Source organism: Gallus gallus, chromosome 1, assembly GCF_016699485.2.
Source record: "Gallus gallus isolate bGalGal1 chromosome 1, bGalGal1.mat.broiler.GRCg7b, whole genome shotgun sequence".
Classification (NCBI taxonomy): Eukaryota; Metazoa; Chordata; class Aves; order Galliformes; family Phasianidae; genus Gallus; species Gallus gallus.
The window spans coordinates 64014901-64038808 of NC_052532.1; the positions used below are offsets into that span (position 1 = coordinate 64014901).

The window sequence follows — 23908 nt, forward strand, 5'->3', positions numbered from 1 at the left end:
AGAACTTTTTTTAATACGACAAGACTCAGATAACATCATATTTGGCAAAGTGCTTTATTGGTTTTTGGATTAGATTTTTTTCATAAATTTTTCTCTTCAAACTAATAAAATTCATGTAGCTGTCAGTTTGGATTTGATCCCTATTTTGTTTTGCCTCAACAGTGTAATCTCAATCAGTCTAACTTATTTTTATGCTGCGTTTACAGGGTATAAAGATGACAAATCACTCATGTCTCAATGCTGGTATTTTATCAAAAGTTTGAATGAATATCAAGGCTGAGGACAACAGGGAAAGATGAGGCTCAGAACAACAGCAGTTATGTGACAGCACAGGCTGGATGGATTCTTCTGCCTTTACACCACTGCTTATCACTGTATTATGTTAAATCCCACACAAATCAGCTTTGAATTGGATACTACAGCTTTGTTTGTTCTGAGCAAAAGTGGCAGAGTCCACGAGGAGGGTGGATGATGGAGTATTATTTATGGGACTGCGAGATCTCTGTTTTAATCCGAGTCTTCCTTGTTCCTTATTGACTGTCATTTCTGATGCAATCTCTGCACCTTCTTTAATGTTGGTTTGCCTCCTAGACTACAGCTACTGGCAAAAGAGTCAGAATGGGGAAAATTAGGCTTGACGTGCATTAGAAATGACCTCCACTATATTGCTTAAGTTAATAGCAGGAAAACTATATGAATACATTTACCTTGTCTACCCTTTGTTGTACAGTTTTATATAGATTTTGAAGGCTTGAGGTGCTGTTTTTTTGACAATGCAGTATGTGGCATAGTGATGTCCATGTCTCAGGTGAGACATCTACATGCCGCTGTGGAATGCTATAGTAAGAATTAGACTCTTAGCTTGAGATGTGTGAGCTTACTTAGGAATTTCTGGGCTTTTTTCTTTGTTTCCTAGTTGTTTTGATGGTTTTCTTTCTTTCTCTCCCTCTTTTTTTTTTTTCTTTTTGTATTTAAGTGGGCTTTACCTCAACTTTCTTATTCAGTAGTCCTTTATTTTTGATGGGTAAGATGATATTGAGAAGACAAATCCCCTGAGTATCATTTGTTGGCCGGGAAGAATATTTCAAAAGAAAGTTGCAGAGAAGCACTTTTCAATTACAGTTTCTTAGTCCCTAACTTGTGATGACTCACAAGCAGGCAGGAATTTTAGCAGTGAATTTATCCTCTGAGGGTCTATCTCAGATGGCATTTGAGATGATTAGAGAATTAGGAGGAAGGATTAACGCGAAATATCAGGCACAGGAACATCTTGTGCCAAAGTTGGAGGATCAAATATCAACCTTTGGAAAGGAATTGCGAGCTCAGAATGAGAATTATAATAGTCTAAATGAGAAGGCTGGGAGGGCTGGGCATTTATCTGTAGCTTTGGTAATGGAGACCCTGGGTCTTCAGTAGAAAATGGAAGTGACAGAGAAGCAAATTAAAATGTAGAATGTGAGGTTGTTTGGCATGAAAATGAAAGGCACGGTATAATTGAAACTAGGGGTGTGATGTAAGAGTTGCTTGAACTTTGTATTTCATCTGCTATTGATGAGGCATAAGGTTTTACTGTTTTCCTCAAAATTTCTTATACTATTAAAAGACGTATATTTTGCAGTGATTTTGGTGAAGCGTTTATTGCAACTCCTGGGTTATTTCTTCAGAAGAATTACCAATATAAGTAAAAAGTACGATCTGCATCTCAAGAGTAGAATTTTTCACCAGCCCAGAGTTCTTGGTGTTTGATTGTTTTAGTTGTCAGACTTTCAGCTGCTTGCTAATGTGCACCTTTGTAATTTCTTTTTAGTTACTCAAATACAATTCATTCTTTTCAGATTTTCTTGAGGTAATGTTGTTAGATCCTCTTCCCAACCAGAACCTTTGTCAGTGTAGTCTTCTGTATCATATCTTGCCAGAGACAGTGCAGATATGTTTTTCTGTTTGTTTTCCCAAAATGTGTTTATCTAATATTCATTAAAGTATCGGGCTAATGATTCCTTATAAACACTACTCACTAAAGGTACCCTTTACTAAACAGTCTTTATTGTTTAGGATAAATAGAAGCCTATTGTAATTTTGTTAATTAACACAATATATTTTTCTGTTAATTATACACATGGCTATGCCTGAAACCTAAGCAGAAACATAATAGTAATTTTTGGATGTGTGTAATTCTGAAGTTCCACTAATATATATTCTATGCAAACATGTTCTAATGCATCTTTTTTCATATAGAAATCAGAGTATAGGTGATTGTAGATGCTAATGCACTATTTATGCAAAGTTTTCTTTAAAACCTTGAATGTTTAAACCTAAACTTTCATCATCGCTTGAATTTTTTTTATATTGCCTATTTCACTTCACTGAATGTGCAGATTTGTCCAATAAGTGAGGAAGGGAAAAGGAAAAACCTAAAAGCACGACTATCAAATTTATCTGAAGAAGGTGAATAGGAACCAGAATAATTGTAAATGATAAATAGCAAAGAACACAAGTGATAGGAGATCTTCCTCCCGAAGTTCTTCTGGGGTATATCTAATGGCAAATTGGCAAGTACATATAAGATAAAATAAGTAGAAAACAATCTGTGCATTTTGGTTCTTCAACATTACAAATAAACAATGATCAATATTGGACACATGATCCAGTATTTCGGCTCATCTCTTAAAAATCTTCACTCCTCTCTAGTGAAGTGTCTTCAGTGTTTCTTTACCAGGTGAAGGTGGTACTGCATCAAAACAGTTTGATTTCTGCGCTGTCACTTACATGTTACTAAGCAGCTTCGCCTGAATGTTCCACACCCTAAAGTGTCCCTCCCTCCCTTTGATCTTTCTCCCTTTGCTTTCACCCTCTGCCTTGCATATGTATGTTGTTTTAATTTAAAATTTTTACAATATCAACAGTCTTCAGGAATAAACAAATGAATTGAGGCACAGAGATGTGCACTCACAGAGCATTTCCAATGGTCGAGCCTCCATATCTAGAGACTTTGTCCTGTCACTATATGTCAGTCTTAGATGACAATTAGATGAATTTTAGGTTTTCACACCTTGATTCTTATATACTGGAATTAATATAGTACATCAATGCCAGGAGGTATTTGTTTGGCCTAAGTGTTATGGTTCGTTAGTCTTGGATCTTTTCATATCTCCCAATGACAAAGTGTGATGTGGTATTTCAAGCAAAGAGATGCCAAGGACTGAAAGGATAGTAAAGGCAACTACTGTCCTTCCAAAAAGAGTCTCTCCAGCATCAGAATGAATTGTATTGACAATACTAACGTTATATTGATATATAGTCAGTAGTATGGATATATTATCTGTACTAAGCATCTTCAATGAGTTGGAAACACTTCAGCTCTTGTCCTGTTGGTCCAGCTCCTTTTTATAAACTCTGAAATTCAGATAAATAAAAAGCATTACAAACAACTTTATAGTAGCTTCTCATTATTTAGCATGAAAAAGACTTTGCTTGAAATAACCTACTCTCTACTCTCTTCCTAAAATGTTATGTTGTTGGGTTTTTTTTTGTTTGTTTGTTTTTTGAGACCAAGGCCATTTTTTTTCTCCTGCTAGCTGTGAAAACCCTGAAATCTCTTTTTAGCTATTTTGAAGACATTATTGCACTGCTGACAATACGGCTGATATTTGTTAGTTTTTGGTAAGCTGCTTTCTCTATATAATGAAGTAGGCACAACTAATTAGTTAGGTATCATAACTGAGAACATTTCTGCTAACTGAACTTCAAACTTTTTATGATGACTGTTTGCAGGAGAGTGTGCATGCTACAATCATCACTGTGCTTGTCTATTGATTTTAATAGCGTGAGCAATAACATAAGATATACGCTGATCTCCTTAATAGAAGCTGGAGGTGTTGAGATCCTGATGATAGTAATAGGTTTTCAAAACCTGCCTGAAGCATATACAAAACTTAACCGTAACACAAGTATGGTCAAATTTAATTTTTTAAAAAATATATATGGTCATGAAAACTAGTTCTAAAGGTGTATTACAAAGGAGAATCACAGCAAAGACTTTATTTAGTTTGTCAGGGCTGTTACCTGCTAATAAGGATTCAACAAGGTATTGTTCTAAGAAGAATCCCTGTATTTTAGTGTAAAATTAGTTGCTGCTTTTAATCATCTCTCAACCTGTTTATCTCCCATGAACCTGATTTTCTAGATTATTCTTGTATGTGCAAAGGACTTCAACTCCCACACTGTGTGCATAGAAGTCCTTGCATTCATTCATATGGTAGCATCCATTTTCCTATTGTGTGTCCATATGTAACGTTCCAGATGGAAGATAGATTAGACTTGCAAGTCAGCTAGTAACAAACAGGAGGGTAAGAGGTAACTGAGATGTGAATGTCAAAGTCCTATGCTGTCTTACATCCAGTCATGATTTCAGTCACTTTAGGTGAAGGACTGAGAAGTTCTGACAGCATCCTCTCAGAAAGCCAGTTTGTTCTCTGCCAGAAGTAAAAACTGAGGGTGAATTCCTTGCAGATATTTTTTTCCCCTGTTAAGTGCATGATTTCATGCTTTAAAATTGAAGATACAGCCTTATTTACAAGTTGAAATCTTTTTTCTTTGCCCATTTGATCAATTTCTTTAGGTTCTTCTGAGTACTGCAAATTTTCCTTGGATATATTTGCAACATTTTCCAATGCAGTGTTGGCTGCAAGTTAAATTAATTTTACACTTATTTTCCTTTCTGCTATTTGATTTGAATTTTAATATATTTAGCATTAATAAGAGTTTCTGCCTTAAGGAGTTTACAATAAAAATGGGGATGCATGCAATATGTGACTATTTTATTTACTTGTCTCTTGGAGTTATTGTGAAAGCACTTTGTTGTAGAATGGGACTTGAGTGGAAAGCAGTTAATAGCTTGGCTTTATCACAGTTTCTTCCTTATCATGCTAGTCAATGCCTTCAGAAAAATATTGTTGACAATGGCAATGACTACTCAAATTTTACAAAAACTGTGAAACAAATAGTACTTAAGGAAGGCTTTTCTTCCCCATTTTTTTTTTTCCATATACCATTTATTTTTCCTCTGCTTAAATTGGTTCTCTGATGAATGAATAGATGTACACAGAGCACTGATCCTTATCTTATTAGCCTCCTGGATCTGATTTTATCTCACTTAGAGACAGAATTTGGCTGCAGCTCAACACTTGCTCCTGTCATGCATGTTAGTGGGCATACTAAGAGCTATTTTGTCACTGTAATGGATCGCTGGACTGGGGACCAGCTCATCTCTATTCAGCAAAGTACTGAGAAACGTGCATACTTTTAGGAAAGTGTCCAAACTGTTGACCATAGTATTCATTTCAGGGATGAATGTGTTCTGATTTGCCTTCTTTAACTTTGCGCCCTGTTTGTTTATTAAATATTGATGAATATTTCTACCTTTGCAAGTCTGTTTCTGGGAATGGTTTCCTTCTGTGGCACTGAGCTGTGGCAATTCCTCTTACAACTCAGCAGAATTGTTTTTGAAAGGCTTAAAATGCTGCTAGGAAGAATCCTCACTTTCCAGATGTTGGTTGTTTTGTTTTGTTTTTTACCAGGATTTAGACAATCTATGCTAAACCGAATCTATATGTAGTTTAAATGTGTAAGCACGCGTACCGTTTGCTGATCAGAAAGACTTATGTACAAAACATAATTGCAGTAGCACTTTCACTTTGTTCTTTCACTTATGGAGCACATCTAGGTGTGCTTATCAAGGCTTGCAAAGTGAGCATTTTGAAATTACACATATGCAGATATGTGAACAGAAAATTCTTTAAGACTGAAAAAAAAAATGCATCAGAGAAGGGACTGCTGTGGTTGGTGTTGATCCACCTAGATGGCATTTGTTTCTGTTGATAATCACAAAAATACATTTAAAATAGGTTAGAGCTATGTAACCTATGCTGAGAAGATACTCCGATTCATTTTATGTAGAAATCAGACTATAGAGATATAGTAGATAAAGGCCTACAAACAGTCTTGTTCACTTGCACTTAAAGTTTGCTAGTCCTGGTGTTCGAGACTGTTCTCAGCTTAAAGTTAGATGATTTTTTTGTTATCTTTTTTTTTTTTAAGCAATGATTGGTTTTCATGCTTGGCAGTTTCCTTTGTCCATTCCTTTGATGGTTCACTGGTATGTGATAAGTAGAAAACTGTAATATTTTTGAAGCTTACATTTTAAGAAGCGTTAGCTCAGAGGCCATGTGTGGGTCAGCTAGACAGGTTCAGCAGCATAAGCAGAAATTAGTACGAGTGGTGATGCACACCCATTTTCTTTGTGGGAAAACTGGTCACTGAATCATCCTTGTCAGACAATTTGAGCAGCTCTAGTTACACAATTGGACTCTTTTCTTGGTCTTTCAGTTGTGAGACCTACTTTGTGTCCAGCTGTCAGAATATTTTATGGATCATGCTTGTAATTTTTCACTTGTCTGAGTTTTCGCCTGTTTAACCCTCAGTTCAGTGATGAGGGCTGCAATCCTTTTCTGGTTGATAGTGAACCTGAGCAGAAAATGCTTCCTTCAAGTGAAAATGTTCAAAAGAATTTTTCTTAACTTGAAATATGTTTGAAGGGGTTTGGTTTTTGCTGCCTTTTTGTTAGTTTGTTTTGTTTCCATTTTGTGTTGTTTCTGTTTTGGTTTCTTTTGTTGTCATTGTTTGTTTTTCATGTTTGCCTTCTGAAGTCCCCTAGAATAAAACTACTAGAGTGGGAACCAACACTGTAATCATCATCTGGGGTTCTTTCTCTAGTTTTGATCAGAAAACCTGCCATACAGTTTAGAAGCTTTCCTGCTGGAAAAGTGTTATAGCATATTTTATATTTTCACAAAAGGTTTTGATTTTGAAAGATTAAGAACTTAAAATTAACAAGTATTGATTTTTAAAAATCTGTGATTATCTCCAATGAGGGGCATTCACCATGAGAACTGTGCAAGTTCACATACATTCCAAATCTTTCCTAGCCTTTCTGCACTTTCAGAGCTGGGCCTGGTGAGTGATGCAGGATTTATCTTATTTATAAGTTCTTTTCACATTGATTTTATTTCCATGAATGTGTAACAGATGGCACTGAAACACGGAGCTTCACCAACATTGTGTGATGTCCTAGCATGAACCACCACAATCAGTGTTTTATACAAGGAGGAAAATAAGTCTTAATTAGTTACTCTCCAGCCCTTTACATTTGCCTTATTATATGTTAAATATAAGGTGATGGACAAAACTACATTATTACAGCGCACCAATTGGTTTAGCAGTGCTTATAGTTCAAAGTCCCAAACTGCAAGTGTCATGGTCTTGTTGCTCTTTTCAGCAAGAAGGCTGATAATCAGGAGATCTAATGAACATTTGACACCATCACATTCACATGCATACCATTAATTCCTGAAGTGTTTCATTAGTGCTCCAAGTCTGGTTTGCTTTCCTCTCCTTGCAGCAAAAAATGAAGTGGGAAGGGCTCATTAACAGGCCTCCTTTGTAAGAACTTACTGCTGAAATTTTGAATGAATAAATTGAACCATCACAAAAAGCTGCAGTTCAAATTCAGTGATGTGTTGGAAAAGTAGAATCAAATCCACTTTCAAAAGCACTGGTGTTATGGCTGTGAGGGTTTTATGTTCTGGACAAGTATTTCAACACTGAAATGGGACTCGGTTTGGCAGAACTGGTGATGAAGAAAGATAATGGACTTTTGAGAGCCTAAAAGAGCATGTAAGAGCCAGGACAGCATTACTGAAAAATAGTTGTTTAAAAACAGGAAAAAAATAAAATCCATCAAAATCAACTTCAGTTGAGGTTACCAGGGCTATTCATTTACACACTTCAATGTGTAAGATTTTTAACATTTTTTTTTTCCTCTTAGGAACTTGTAGTACTTTAACATGTAGATGAAGATGTTTACAGTTACCTTTGAAATATCCATATTTGGAGATGTGAAAGGCTAAATAGTGAACTGCACTGCCTTCTTGTTTTTTTCTTGACAGATCTCCCTTCTTTACAATTGTTTCATTGTTTTTGTGGATACACTGTCATCTTTCAGTCTTTCTTATGGCTGGAAAGAGCAGTAGTTACAGTTGCCCTTTTAAATCAAGGTGAATAGCAAGGGAAAAAGAGTAAAGGGAGAAAGATGCAGGAGACAGCTGGAGAGATAAAGTAGGTTTGGCATAAATGTTGAAACAGACAGACAAGAGCAACCTAGCTACTCCAGTGAAAGCCTAAACGTGCTGAAAGATGGCTTGTGATTGTGTTGCCCAGAACCTGTGGTAGTCTACAGATTTTGTTTTAATTCCCCAGGGATTTGGTCCACTAAATGTAGGTCCCAAGCCATCTACTGATTGGAATTGAATGTATTCCTAGAGGTGAAGTGGTCCCTATTATTATTCTGTTTCTCTGCTTCAACAACATTGCTTTCCCTTTTCTTCAGCTCTTCTGTATCTCATTTCCATAATTTATCAGTTTTCTCTCTACAACTTTGTTTTTTTTCTGTGATATCTCTGCTCTGTTTAGATATTTTCTGCCTCCACTGCACTTCTGATTTAGATTTCCCTTCCTTTCTTGGCTTATTTCTTTTTCCATTCTCTACTGCCCTCTCTGATGACTGTCACTTTTGCTCCCCTCTGTATCTGCCGTTCTTTCCTCTGCTCCTGATTTTTTGATCCATTGCCATGCTGCCTTGCCTGTCATCTTTGTCATTTTTCTTTCTCAATTTCCTTTCTTCCTCGCATCTGGTGATATTAAGATGGTCTATATCCTAATGTGTTTTCAGACCACTAAGATCAAGGTAAAATATTCAGACCACTGAAATTATATGCGAGTTGGAATTAAAGGCAGATTTTTTTCTACATTTCTCTTCATTTTACTCTCTGAGGGTAAGACTGAGGATCAAAAACCTCTTTAATATCAGAAGTGGTTTTCTCTCTATCAAAATGAGTTGTAGCAGTTGATAATTCCTTACTAAGCGGCCAAATGTGCTTCCAATAAATTTTTAATTGACCTCAAGCTACATATATTTTAGATACTTTCTTTGCATGTGTTACGTTAATGCTTTAAAATCAGCAATGAAGTTGGAGACCACCAGTGTATGTGAATTTTGTAAAACAAATCCCTAAAAAAGAGGCAAGAATCAGAGTAAGCAGTATCTCTGAAGACAAGATTTCAGAGATTTTTAGAGACAAATGTTTAGTCAAAGTCCTCCCCAGATAGGAAAAAGGGAGGCAAGCCGACAAGAAGACAAGATAGACATGAACTTTATTCCAAATCTCACAGGAGCTCCATCCATGGAAAACAAAACAAGCGTGCTGAGAGCTTTAGTCTCCAGCACCAGTGGCTTTTTGTTCATTAGACTGTAGGAGGTCTTAGTGACATGACTTCCCAATTATGTTATGAAACTTTTTCTTCTTCTGTGGTGCTATGCCTCTGCTGAGGAAAACAGCATGTTTAGAATGTAAAAAACAAGCTGTCAGCTTGCATTGCTCAGTTGTCTCCCCCCTTAAAAGGAATAAAAAAGTTGTAGTTTATTCAGAAATCTTATTTTTCTTCACCATAATAGGTTTAACTCGTAGAAAGTCTTGATATCCTCAGAGCAGCAATTTTTAGAAAGCCTTCATTTCTTTCAAGCTCGTAGTGGAATAATCCTAACACCACGCTCCCGTGTAATGCTTTTCTTCCATACCTTTCCAAAGAGTCTTGAAGGCAGAGTCAGTATCATTATACACATTTTACTGCCAGACTCAGACTTAGAATGATAAAGGTTTAAATACTGTATAACACTTTTCTGCTTTCCTCCCTAAAGCAGAGTTGAAATCTTAGCCTACCTGAAGTCAGTGCCAAAAAGCCCCATTAACCTGCAGAAGGGCTACAATTCCACCCTCAGTGCCTGTCATCTATTTTACCTTCTCAGTTCTTAATACCTTGGAAAATTGAATTCACTGAAGCAACATCCACTTCAGGCCAAGCTCCAGAGATTTCTAGCTGAAATTCAGCCTTCAGAGATCTGGATGGTTCATAAGCTTTTGCCTCCTGGCAAGAGGCCCTTAAACCACCCCCCTCCTTTTTTTTTTTTTTTTCCTCCTGAAAACTTTCTAAAAAATATCACTGGAAGAAAAAGAAAGAAAAGAAAGAAAGGTGGATTAAAACCCACAAGATGTTTCTGCAAGGATCCTTGCTTTGGGTCTTGCAATTCTTTTAGCAAGCTCTATTTAGCTGCAAGACGGTCTCTCTCACCTTGACCAAATATTTTAGCTATACAACAGAAGCGCTGAACCATATTGGCTTGAGAAAGACAGCAACTGAAGTTTAGCAGTTCACTATTGACTAATACTCCCACTTTACTGGGGATAAATGTATTGAATGTGAGCCTGGGTGGCCAAGAAAACCATTGGCATCCTGGCTTGTATCAGAAATAGTGTAGTCAGCAGGACAAGGTAGGTGATTGTCCCTCTGTATGGTGAGGCCTCATCTTGAGGACTGTGTTCAGTTTTGGGCCCCTCACCAAAAGAAAGACATTGAGGCCCTGGAGCATGTTCAGAGGAGGGCAATGAAGCTGGTGAGGGAGGAGCACAAGACTTGTGAGGAGTGGTGGAGAAAACTGGGATTGTTCAGTCTGGCAAAGAGGAGATTCAGTGGAGATCTCTACAACTCCTCTCTACAACTTGCTCTCTACAACTCCTGAAAAGAGGATGTAGCAAGGTATGGATTGGCCTTTTCTCCCAGGTAGCAGTGATAGGACAAGAGGTAGTGGCTTTAAGTTGTGCCAGGGAATGCTTAGGCTGGATATTAGGAAAAAATGTCTTCTCTGAAACAGGGGTGAGGCATTGGAACAGGCTGCCCAGGGACGTGGCAGAGTCACTTTTCCTGGCGGTGTTCAAGAAACATGGAGATGTGGCACTGAGGGACATGGTTAGTGGGTATGGTGGTTATGGATTGATGATTGTACTAGATGATCTTAGTGGTCTTTTCTAGCCTTAATGAGTCTATCATTCTATGACTGGAGCTTATAGTTTGGGATGAGGTAAAGAGTAATAATAATAATAATAAAAGCTTAAATTAAAAAAAAAAAATGTGATGTAAGTCAGTTTTCTCCAGTGGCTGATACCTCCATAAACCTATCAACATCAGGGTGGCTTAAGCATCATTCTTGTTAATTAAAACAGGCACCATCTGTGATCACATTTTTCTTCATTTGGTATATGCATTTTAACAAAGTACACTTAGTGCTCAGCTGTAGTCCATTCACAGTCTTCTGGCTGGAAAAGGCAAAGTAGTGTTTTGTGAAATGAAAATGAAAACTTGACGGTCAACCCTGTACATCTTAATATTTTAATTACTTGAACTACTACATATCACTGGAGCTGAAGCAGCCAAATTGTCAAAAACACAGAATTTAACTCTTTCTTGTCATAATTTGATATCATAGCTCTTCCATGATTTTCCCAGCTTAAAGCTTTTTGGGATTCAAAAGAAGTGGCTATAATGGCCCTTACCACTAATCTGAACTCAGGAGACATGGATTTCCCTGACTTTCCCAATTATTTTCACTGTGTTACACTGATCCTCTGTATATTCTTTCTATATACAGAAATCTGAGATGGCAAACATCAGCACGTGGCTAAAGAGTGCACACAATTTTCTTCTAGCCGACCTAAACCCTTCTAAATGTAATGCAGCAAGTGCTATGCTTTTACTGTGTTCTTGGCCTTCTGAATCTAATTTATCTAATCTATCTTAATCAAATCCTCCTAAATAGTTATTTTATGTCTAATAGCTGCTTAGAGAATGCTTCTGAATTACTTTTTTATTTAAAAATTACACATTGGATTAAAGTGAAGCCCCAGCCTAACCCCGAGAAATTTGATTTGATCTTTGAATTTTGGGACCACAGAGGTTTGCTGGCTATGTAAAAGTACAGCACAGGCTTCGATTTTCTTTCATTTTCACAAATTTCTACAATAGTGAGCTTGAACCAAAGTCACATAGATTTATTCTTCAATTCTCCAGACAATTTGGGTAGATAACTGTTCAAAGCATCAAACTAATAACAGGCACAGTATATGCTTTTCAATTTTAAGGATTAAAGAGTTCAGTCTTTGATTATAGCCTGTAGACTTGTGTTTGTCTAAGCTAACGCCTTGACTTTATCAAAATTTGTACATATTGCCTAGCACCTTGATTAGGATTCACTGGAAAGACAGTTTTATCACAGTTAAGTTTATTGGGTCGCACTGCGCAAGTTCTACACAATGGCTTCCTATCCTTATCCAATCATATCTGTAGCAGAAATACAAGTATTAATCCAGAAAGGGAATCTGGTCAAAATATCATTCCCTCCTAAGGCACACATTTGGGACAGTCAGAACAGGAAGATTTTCTCATACTCAGTGATTGAGTTAGAAAAGTAACGGGAATTTTACTTGTGAGGAAATGTACGTAAGCAAAAGAAACTGGTATGGAGAACTGATGAAAGAAGAGGGGTGGGAAGAGAAGCCCTTATGCGGCTTCTGTCTCTCAATTTAAACTTGTGAGGATATCACTTCTCATCATAAGGGTTCAAAGGGTTAATGGAAAGAGGGATTTTCATTGCATTGCGCACAGTACCTATGATAGCCTCAGTTTAAACTTTAAAAGACAGGTGAAAAGAGAGAGGAAGCTGAATGGCTGCCTTATATATTGGAGAAATTGTTCATTCGTGTGAAATGCTGACCTCTGTCATCCTGCCAAGCTGACTGAGCCCTAGGGTGAGCGGCTGCTTGAGTGCTGGTTGCAAAAGTTAACACTGCCTGGGGAGTATTTTAAAAGGACAAGGTCAAGGTTGGTGTACCCAAAATCTGACCTTTTTTTGTTGTTGTTGTTTTTCTCCCTCTTACATCTATTTGAAAAGTTCATGTCTCCCCCCCCCCCCCCTTTTTTTTTAAACCTCTTCTTCCGAAACAAAATGTTTCAATTGCTATTGAAGGCCAGTGTTTAGGAGGAGAAGCTGTGAAAATTCAGTGTGGTGATGAAGGAGGAAGAAAAACGTTGAAATAAAACACACGTGTGGACTGTCATTGAATGAGGTGATAATGAAGAGCAGAGAATTCAGTATGAAGTATGTAAGAGATCAGTGAAAAAGAGCAAGGATTATTTTTACTAATGAAATTACCGGTGCAGATCCAAACTTAATTTCATAGGAAATTAAGTTAAAACCTCTATTTATTTTTTTCTGACAGATTTTTTTATTTTGTATGTATATGCTAATTCTTACTTGGTAATATTAATTAAATACTTTTCTTGTCATAACTGAAATATACCCTTCCCTCTAATTTACATATTTCCTTTTCTTGATGGCCTAATTAAAAACACGTTATGTCAATACTGTTTTCTTCCACGTAGTATCTATCCCAATACCTTCACCACTATTAAAATCTCAATGTGCTGCTTGCTGTAAAATCTCTCACAGAAATACTGTACCTATTCAAATAGTTTCTAGTTTAACTGGGAAATAAATGAAACAATTAAATGTGTAGTTGATAAAAGGAAAAGACAAGAGGAATTAATAGAATCAAAACGAAACTTTTCTTGCACTTGGATATGATCTTTCCCAGGGGCAAAAAGCTTAAAATCTGAACTCTGGGCATCGCAGGTCACCACTTACCCTACAAAATTTCAGAGCCCTGAAATAAATGATCATCATGTAGTACATTACATGATCACAAGAGGGCGACTCTACACGTACGCATTCACTTTCAACTTCATCTTTCCGAGCTTGTGTGAGTCTATCCTGTTTTTTAAAAGTTTTCCAACGAACCGCAGAGTTCATTTTTGATTTCCCTCTCAGTTTTGAAAAACGTGAAGCTACTAAGAAACCCTGCTTACCCATCTTGCCATCTCTCTATGCTGGATACGCTTTTTTGAATCCTGGAAGGTAGATCACTTTGCCCTACAGTCTGAGACAGGGCAGCTCTAGTGCACGAGTAGAGAGACCTTGCAAGTTGCTGGTCCAGCTTCAGTGTCACAGTAGCGGTCACACAGAACATGGAGCCTGAGAGGTGTAGTGTCCTTCAACCCTTCCCAACCACAAAGCCTCACAATTCAGCCTGTACCTGGGGAATATCCCTTTTTTAGAGTCTTTGGAGGATATATCAAATACCAGTACTTGGTAACAAAGACATTGATTTATCTACCCCTGCCTCCTCCAGTATGCACTTTTTCCCAGACAAACTTCTATAATAATTTCTAAACTTTGTCTACGTAGCTAAGATTTCACGTGTTCTCTAAAGCAAAGTCCCAGGCAGCAGTAAAAAAGCTGTCTTGGTTAAAAGACACTCTACCTCCTGCCAACAAGGCTATTTAGTGTTTATCTCTATTACATCCATCTGTAGCTAATTGTATAGTTATGGTAATAGTGCCCTCCAGAGGAATTTTGAAGGAATTATAATACTCTGAGCTAATAGAAAAGACGTTTTAAAATTGAATGCCACAGGAAAATGGAATGATATTAAAATGATAAAACACTTGAACCTCAGGGGAAAAAAATCTCAATATCAAAGCTCTCTCTATTTTGCATGTGCATTTACATCTAAGAAAACCATATCCTACTTACAATAGGCTTCTTCATAGCCTGATAGCAAACATGAAGTTTGCGTAACTCCATTTGAATCAAGGATATAAAAGTAGATCAACCAAGCAAAGAATGAGATAGCTTTTTCTAGTTTGCAGCAGTAAAGGATATGTACGATGTATTAGGAGTGGGCTCCAGCCCTGGTCTAGGCTGTCTGGATTTTTTTTCTAGACTCTCTGCTGTGAAGTAGGCATGGCACAGTTAATTGAAACAGTCAAAAGTGCAGATGTTCAAGGGGTTTTATGAATGAGGCTTATTTTAATACCAGGATAAACCTTGCATATGTTCTCAAATTCCAGTATCAAGCTCTTTTCCTGGCTGATTGTAGCATACTGAGATGCTAGGTCTCAAAGAAAGGGCATGTTACATAGTATGAGAGGGTATCTTTTTTTAGGATGTGTTCTGGAGGCCTGTGATGCAGCCTTCTCAGATGATACCTCAGCACCTGACCTACAGATTTATTCAAATTTCCTTGTTTTTCTTGTTAACCTCCTAAGCTATGGGGCTGACTTGCTCTGGTTTACATTCTGAGACTCTCTCTTCCTCCAAAAAACACCCAGGCCTTAATAAAAAGCCTGATGACAATGAGTTCAGTATTCATTTGCTTTTAGGCACACCCCAGGCTCATGTTTGGTCTGAACACTACAGATTTCCAGTCAGGTGTCCCAGCTCAGAGCTTTGCATCAGGACAGCTCCCACACTGACTCCACCAGAACTGGAATGACTGGTCTGGTGTTCCTATGCTTTGGACCAGATTGATCTGGTAAATTCAGTTCTTTCTTGGGAAGGAGGGGAGACTGTTATGCTGCTTGTGACACATCACTTTGGAAGAGCGTCACCACCCTCAGCGTAAAATTTATTTGAAACAGGTGTTTTTGATTTTGCATATGAACCCAAAAGGAGAATGAAGTGAACTAGGCCCAGCATGGTGGACCAGGGCTGGCTCCGTGCTTAGGGCAGGAGATGTACCTATTGCCTCCTGGTTTTTCTCTTTCCTCAGTAACTGCAGAGGAATGTGTGTCTCCTTGAATGCTTTCATGTCATCAAGAGTTTAGCTGTAGGTCATGGTGGTGCATGGTACTACATGTTTGTTTTGTATTAGTTTGTTTTCCACACCCTCCTCATCCAAAAGGACCAGGGAATTACTGTCAGTGTAAAGTCTACTGAACTCTTTCAAGAAGAGATTTTCTTAGGCTGCTGGATGGGTGGGACAAAGGCTACTCCTTTGTTTTTCTCTCTATCTTCCTTTCCTAATCTAGTACTTGCCAGATTATCTGATCTCACTGTGAGATGGGAACCTATCCCTGGAAAACATCAGCCATCTATTGAGGCTGTTGTGCCAGGTAACATTATGGATACTAACCACTTTTCTTCCATTTTCAGCTGAGGTATCTATACCATAATTTTCTTGCTCACGCTCTCCACTTGGGCCTTACAGCTCCTCTCTGACTGTAAATGTGTAGCAGCTCACCTGTGATGTGAAACATTGCGCTGCTCACTCCTGACTCTTAGCGCAGATTTATTCCTATGCTGGAGAGCGAGAGGGAGAGGTCATAAGATCTGGAAAAATAAAGTTGACTGAGTTGCTCAAAATAGTGCTGAGGGGGGCACAAATCTAAGCCATGGCTACAGCAATGGGGTGAGTACCTTAGGTGCCATCAAGTAGGGTGCAAGTTTATAGCTGTAGAATTGCTGCAGTGTAAATTTAGCACCCAGCCCCAGTGGACACACCTGACCTGCTCAATTATACATGTCCCCTGCTTCATAAATACAGAAGCATCATTAGCAAAAGTACAAACAGGCTAGCACAGGACCTGACGTAGCAGAGAGCATCTGCTTTGTAAAATAATCTGCCCAGGTAACAATGATGAGGAAGGTACTTTGCTGTGATAGATGAAAGAAGGTGGATTATCTGCGCTGAGAGTATCTCTGTGCCAGCCACTAATTTAAGGGCCTCCCCAGTTGTGGTGGAGGGCTGCTGTGAACTTAATTTCACATAGCAGTTTGCCAAAATATGTATTATTGCAGGTAAGCAGAACTTTTGCATTATTTATGTAGAAACTCGAGTAAATTATTGTTGGTTTCCATGCTGCAGGTAAAGTTTTAATGAAAACAATAATAAATGCTTTGTTGGCATGCATAGGCAACCTAAGTATGCAGCCAAATTAGCTAAGCAGATGCTTTATATCTTGAATTGCATATAAGGAATGCTGTTCAGTTGGTTTAAAAACTATATATATAGCCTCTGACAATTTTTTTGTGAAAACCATATGTTTGGTTTGTGGATTTTTTTTTCAAAGCAAGCGTTTCAGTCATACTGTGAGCAATTATGAAAGTAAAATTAAAATAGAAAGAAAAATGCAAGAAGCTACCCTTGTGCAAGAAGTCTAATGAAAATTCAGAAATACTACATTATTTAAGATACATATTGTAGTACTGCAATGTGTGCACTGTTGCTAACAGAGATATGTAAAACCTCTACAGAAGGAAACTGGAGACCCAATCGCAAAGGACATAGAGAAAACTGAGGTACCCAATGACTTCTTTGTTACAGTCTTCACTGGCAAGGGCTCTAGCTGCACCGCCCAAACTGCAGAAAACAAAGGTAAGAAATGGGAGAAGGAAGATCTGCCCACTGTAAGTAAAGATCAGGTTGAAAACCATCTAAAGAATCTGAGGGTGTGCAAGTCCATAGGACCTGATGAGATCCACCCACGGGTTCTGAGGGAACTGGTGGATGAAGTTGCCAAGCTGCTATCCATCATATTTGAAAGGTCGTGGCAGTCTGGTTAAGTCTCCACTGATCAGAAAAGGGGAAACATAACCCCAATTTTCAAGAAAGGAAAAGATCCAGGGAACTACAGGCCAGTCAGTCTCATCTCTGTGCCTGGCAAGATAATGGAGCAGATCCTCCTGAAGGCCCTACTAAGGCACATGTAAAATAAAGATGAGGTAATTGGTGGTAACCAACATGGCTTCACCGAGGGCAAATTGTGTCTGACAAATTTGGTGGCCTTTTATGGTGGAGTTACAGAATCAGTGGATAAAGGAATAGCAACTGATATCATCTGCCTGGACTTGTACAAAGTTGTTGACACACATGACGTTCTGGTTACCAAATTAGAGACAAATGGATTTGATGAATACATCAATCACTGGATAAGGAATTGGCTGGATGGTTGAGTTCAGAGAGTTGTAGTTAATGGCTCAATGTCCAAGTGGAGGCTGGTGATGAGTGGCACTCCTCAGGAATCAGTGCTGGGACCAGCGTTATTTAACATCTTTGTAGATGACATGGACAGTGAAATTGAGTGCACCTTCAGCAAGTTTGCAGACAACGCCAACCTATGTGGTGCAGTTGACATGCTAGAGGGAAGGGATAACATCCAGAGACCTGGACAGGCTTGAGAGGTGGGCCCATGCCAACCTCATGAAGTTCAACAAGGCCCAGTGCAAAGTCATGCACCTGGCTTGGGGCAATTCCAAGCACAGATACAGGCTGGGCAGAGAACGGCTAGAGAGCAGGCCTGAGGAGGAGGATTTCTGGGTGTCAGTTGATGAAAGACTCAACGTGAGCTGGCAGTGTGCGCTTGCAGCCTATACGGCCAACTGTGTCCTGGGTTGCATCAAGAGAAGTGTGACCAGCAGGTCAAGGGGGGTGATTCTGCCCCTCTACTCTGCTCTCATGAGACCCCACCTGGAGTACTGCATCCAGTTCTGGGACGCCCAACAAAAGAAGTATATTGAGATGTTGGAGTGGGTCCAGAGGAGGGCCACAAAGATTATCAGAGGGCTGGACCACCTCCCTTATGAGGACAGGCTGAGAGGGTTGGGGCTTTTCAGACTGGAGAAGAAAAGGCTCCGGGGGGACCTTATAGCAGCCTTCCAGTACCTGATGAGGACCTACAGAAAAGCTGAGGAGGGACGTTTTATGAGGACGTGTAGCAGTAGGACAAGAGGAAATGGTTTTAAACTGGAAGAGAGCAGATTTAGACTTGATATTAGGAAGAAATTCTGTACTGTGAGGGTGGTGAGACACTGGAACAGGTTGCCTAGTGAGGTTGTGGATGACCCCTCCTTGGAGGAGCCAGGCTGGATGAAGCTTTGAGCAACCTGGTCTAGTGGGAGGTGTCCCTGCCTATAGCAGGGCGGTTGGAACTAGATGATCTCAAAAGTCCCTTCCAACCCAAACCATTCTAGGATTCTAAAAGCATCCTCTCAGAAATGCAAATTGAGACAAGGTTAATACTGTGTAAGTAAGATATTGTTTTGACCTTAGATATGCGTAGTTTTATGTTTAAACAATTACTTGTTTTCTTTGACGAAGACAATAGAGCATATAACTTTTAGCTGTTATACTAGTTTTTCTGTATATGCTAGCTTATAATATACTGGTTTATAGTACTATGATTTATACTTTCACTGGATGACCTGAAAATACACTTGACGTCATGAATGTAAGGGGTCTTAGTTACCAATTCCTCATCCCTGTTTTCATAGAATCATAGAATCACTGGATGGTTTGGGTTGGAAGGGGCCTCACTTATCATCTAGTTCCAACCCCTCTGCCACGGGCAAGGTTGTCAACCACTAAATCAGGCACTAGATCAGGTTGCCCAGGGCCCAATCCAACCTGGCCTTGAACAGCTCCAGGGAAAGGACATCCACCGCTTCCCTGGGCAGCCTGTGCCATCACCTCACCACCTTCTCAGTGAAAAACTTCCCCCTCACATCACGAGCTGAATTTAAAGCCATGCTTAATTTATGTTCTCTTCAAGGCAGTTGTAATACTGTTCCTTGAGGCAATGTAGGGTTATTCTGCCAGGCTACAATAGCAAAGTCACCCTGGCTCTGTCACCCTGGCTCAGATTCACTGGAGTGGCTGAGCTCTGTGCTTTGGGGCTGATCTCTGTTCTCTCTGGGGCTCTTCTGCTCCAGAAATCCCCCAGATGCCCATGCACTGTGGACTGCAATGGGAAAAGGAGCCTTAGAAAAGGTGATGAACCAACTTGCTAAATTTTCCATAGGAAAAAGCCTGCTGTAGAATGTAGGAAGCTTGCTTTAACAGCATGCTAGTATCACAAGACTCTGCTTTTGTATTTGTACAGTGTATGATATGAACAATCTCTGGAAGGTCAACAAACTTTGTTGAATATGTTGGAATGTCAAAGCTGAGTTTAACAGAAAGTCATTGAGCAGGCACACTGGACTGGGAAGGCAAAAAGGGTAGCAGTGGAAAAATCACAGAAGGTAAGGGAAATGGAAACAAACAGCACAAAGCAAAATTTTAAAAGCAGTATGAAAAAAGGCTCTGGCTTTAGGCATTCACCTTTGGGAAGTTTGACTCTCTCACCTGAAACTCTTGGCTTTACTTCTCCTTTGAAACATTTTAGCTCCTTTTTTGAGGGTTATTTAGCATTTATTAGACTCTTTTATGTATGTATGCATCTATATACAAAAGCCTAATATATATCTATATAAGCATATATATAATATATAAAAATATGTGTAAACGTATATATATATGCATGCGTACATACATGTGTAGAAATGTGTATACAGTGTGTATGCATACATGTAGAGATATATAAAAATCTGCCTACATGTCTTATTTTAACTGTATTTTAAGATAGCTGAAATGAGATTGATCTCCACTTCAGCACTCAATTTTCTCAGCAATTTGATTTTTGAAGCTGGAGTCACTGTTGCTCCCAGAAACAACTCTGGTAAAATGTGCTGTTCCTTTTACAGGATCAAAGCACAGAAGATGTTCACGTGAAAGGAGAGATTGAAATCCATAGTCTACATTTAGTCATCGTTAGCTTTGCATTCCATGTGTGCAGACTGGGGAGGTAGGTCTTTCACAACAGGGTATTTCAAATGGTGGCAGGGTGTTGGTAACCTAGTAACTTTGTATATTATGTGTAGGAGTCAGTAGAGCATTTCAAAATGTTTTCTGTATAAAATATAACATAATCTATCTCTTTCTCATGGAAAAGTGAAACTTTGCTTCCTTATCTCTCTTACTCTGTCAGTTTCTTTGACTTATTCTGTGTGAATAAATAGAGGATGAGGAGTGTTTTCTGAATTGGCAAGTCCTTTTTGCCCTTTACAACATAAGTCCTCTTAATAGATGAGTCACATCGCAATGATTCAAACACTGTCATATTTGTTCGGACATTTATTCTTCTTGCCCAGGAGCATCTATTCTGCTGGGTTTGAAAGTGAGAAAGAAACAAGGGCAGGTAGTGCAGAGAACCAGATCTTAACCACATCTTTTTGTTACTAGAATTCTTTTTCCTCTGCTGCTTAAACAAAATCAGATCTTGACATTGCTCACTTTTTTTGTTGTTGTTGTCACCAACGTGTGGAAAAACTCTACACAGTTTTGCTGATCCGTTGTCATCACCTCAATTGCAGCAGGAGAACTGATCTAAGAGAAGAAGCACCACATCATCTGCAGGCAGGGTCTCAACAACCATGAATCTTCCTCATGAAGTGCAGCTTTCTGACAGGGGTCATATTTTTCAGCGACAATGATAGACATGATGACATCCCCTGCAGCCAGACATAAAGCTTAATTGTCACCGCGCCTGACACGATGATCTCTGTTCCTTGCTCCACAGTTCTGGGAAAATGACAGTAGGTGGCACTGGAGAATAGTGACAGGGGCGGTTGGATCTGTTAGGAAATGGAGCAGTCTCCTCACTGGCTGGGTGTTTAGCCAGGCTTCTGGTCCCACGGACTGCTGAAACACTTCACTGCATTCTCTTTACGAGCCTGCTAGATGCAAAGCCTCAAGGTTTCAAATGCAAGGGTGTGGTTTGGGGAAGCTCCAAACTCTGTATGAAGCAAGACTTAAAGCAACGACCTGCTGACGATGCTGTACATCTTAGGGCATGTAAGACCAACTACTTCGACAGCTCTTTACCTGCAGCTTTTTATCAGACCAAAGTTGTATATGTCAGCTCATATATGGCTAAATAAAACATATTATTTGTCTTTAATTTTAGTGAGGTATGGGTTCCTGCCAGTTGGTGGAGCAGCAAGAGTGTCTAACAGAACAGAAGGCAGCATCCCAGTGAGTCTCCACTTTTCTTTGTCTATATAGATTTTCCCACATGCCAGCAAAAGGGGAGGAGATGATTCTCCAGTTCTAGGAGGAAATTAGAGTAGAAAGTGACTCAGCAGTTTCCCACCTATTAATTTGTTGGGAAACAGAAAGTAAATAATTGTGAAAATGTTCAGGGTTTCCCAAGAAAAAGCTTCATAACTTTCTCATAGAAAACGCTGCAGGGAGAGGACATGTCCTCTCAGTTCATGTTACACTTACAGCTTTCTGTGCTTGCTTGGGAACACGGGCTCTTCCCATGTATATTTCCTCTGTTTTCTCTATCCTCCTCCTTTTAGGACATTCGGGGTCTGCGAGATGAAGCAATATCACACAGTCATACTGCCGTATATTAAGAAGTGGCAGCCCCTAAAATTGGTGTGATCCTCTTTCAGGATCACTTCACAGTAATCATTGGTAATGTCTACAGTGCAGTATAAATGCCACCAAATGGTCTGTGGGCAAATTAGCATTTTTTAAGGGTTGGAGAATATATCAGCAGGAAAGCATCACCTTTCACCGACTGAAATAACTTTTGTCCTTGACGAACTGCTTTTAAATAACAGTGACGCCACTGATTGCTTTTGCAGTACTTTGAAGTGCAGAGTTTTCCCAGTAATGCTTTATCGAATTATTATTCATTCAGTTTATCAGATGTAAGATATCTCTAATTAATTATTAACTTTAAATACTTTATCCTGTTCTGTTCAGTCTTACTGTACAGCCTTTTATAGCTGAAAAACTTTTGTTTATACCGACTGCCTCACATTCTTTGAGGCTATTTCCCCGCTTTTAATAACCTTGGAGTAGACTAGGATTGGAATTTTGGGTGAATTCTGAGTAGCCACCTCGGTGGGGTAATTTATTCCTTTTAAAGTGATGGTACGAAGCTTGAAGGCAGATGGGCCCAGAGGGATTTCCTTCCATGTTGTGCCTGGAGCTGCCTCTGCTGCTCTCTTTTATGGGAGAGACCTGGCAAACTTGAGGTCTAGAAATAAGTTAGCGACTGGTGTTGTATTTACTCCAGTTCTTCAGGCCCTTTTCAAAGGTGCAAAGGCTTAATCGATCCTTGAAAAATATCTCATTGTAAGGGAGGTTCTTTCCCCTTAAGACTGTCCCAACTGTGCAACTGAGGAGCCAAAGGCAGAGGACCTCTCTGCCAAGCAATATTTCTACCTTCCGTTTCTCCTCTGAGCAAAGAGCTCCTTTGAGAGTTCCCACCACCAGTGGCAGAAAGAAGCTGCATGAAGATGGAGTAAAAGTTCTAAATCCTGGTGTAATTGCAGCCTTTCCAATGGAGAAGTTATCTTTTTATTTTAAGCATGTTTGATACGTGCTCTGTAAGTGTGAGATCATCTACCACCGTGTTTGAAGAAGGAAAAGAAAAAAAAAAAAAAAAAGTATGGTTCTTAAGTAATGAGAGAAACAACAACTAAGATTTTACCTCTTATTGTTACTACTGTTCAAAATTTCCCTGAAGGAAATCACGGGAAAGAATCATTACCTCAGTAAACCGGTTAAACGGGGAGGGAAGCTTCTGACAAATAAGTTACACCCCCTTGGTGCTGAAAGCACATAGGTCATCTGAAAGTGTCTGTGAACAGGAAGAAATAGGAGGCTGTATATTCTTCTACCAAACTGTGTTTCAGGTAAGAGGTTGCAACATATATTCTTACTGCTTAGCAACTGAACCAGTACTGCAATTCTGGGTTCCGGAAAAACAAAAAGAGAAAATGGAGCCTACAGTGCACAGAGCTTTTATACTAGAATGCACGTGCATGCGGAAGTAAGGGAAGTATTTCTGTATGGTAGGATGGCAGCAACAGTGTTGTGAGCATTGTGTCGTGCTGTCAGCTGCCTTGGTTCGTAGTGAATATTTTACATAATTTGTTGGGATTTGCCCTTAGTGCCCCAGATCCCAGAAGCATGCAATTATGTGAAAATATGGATTGTCATTTCAAAGAAAAAGGAAGTCTTCATACTGCACATAAAAATTGTGAAACTCTCCAAAATGCGACTTCAGAAACCACGAAGCAAAGAAAATGAGCCCCGAAACATAACCTTTAAAAAAAAAAAAAAAAAAAAGCTTGCATTATACATGTTCATTTTGCTAGTGATTTCTGAAAATTCAGCATTGTCAGTGCACTTCACATAATTCAGATGCAGTAATAGGAGCTGGCAAA

General features: G+C 39.1%; 1 protein-coding gene across 12 annotated transcripts in view; it reads left to right on the forward strand.

The window, feature by feature from the left end:
- Positions 1 to 23908, forward strand: part of PIK3C2G (phosphatidylinositol-4-phosphate 3-kinase catalytic subunit type 2 gamma) — a 280521-nt gene that overhangs the window by 56287 nt on the left and 200326 nt on the right. For 5 of the 12 annotated variants that reach the window (XR_006932295.1, XR_006932296.1, XM_015292003.4 and 2 more), the window contains exon 1: positions 23308 to 23374. The exons of 3 other annotated variants lie outside the window; for them this stretch is intronic. The gene's annotated coding sequence lies outside the window, so the exon portion shown is untranslated. Of the gene's footprint in view, positions 1 to 17098; positions 17220 to 20365; positions 20467 to 21627; positions 21696 to 23307; positions 23375 to 23908 lie in introns of those variants that run through there. 4 more of the 12 variants (XM_040655738.2, XM_025141816.3, XM_040655778.2 and 1 more) reach the window with 2 other exon arrangements.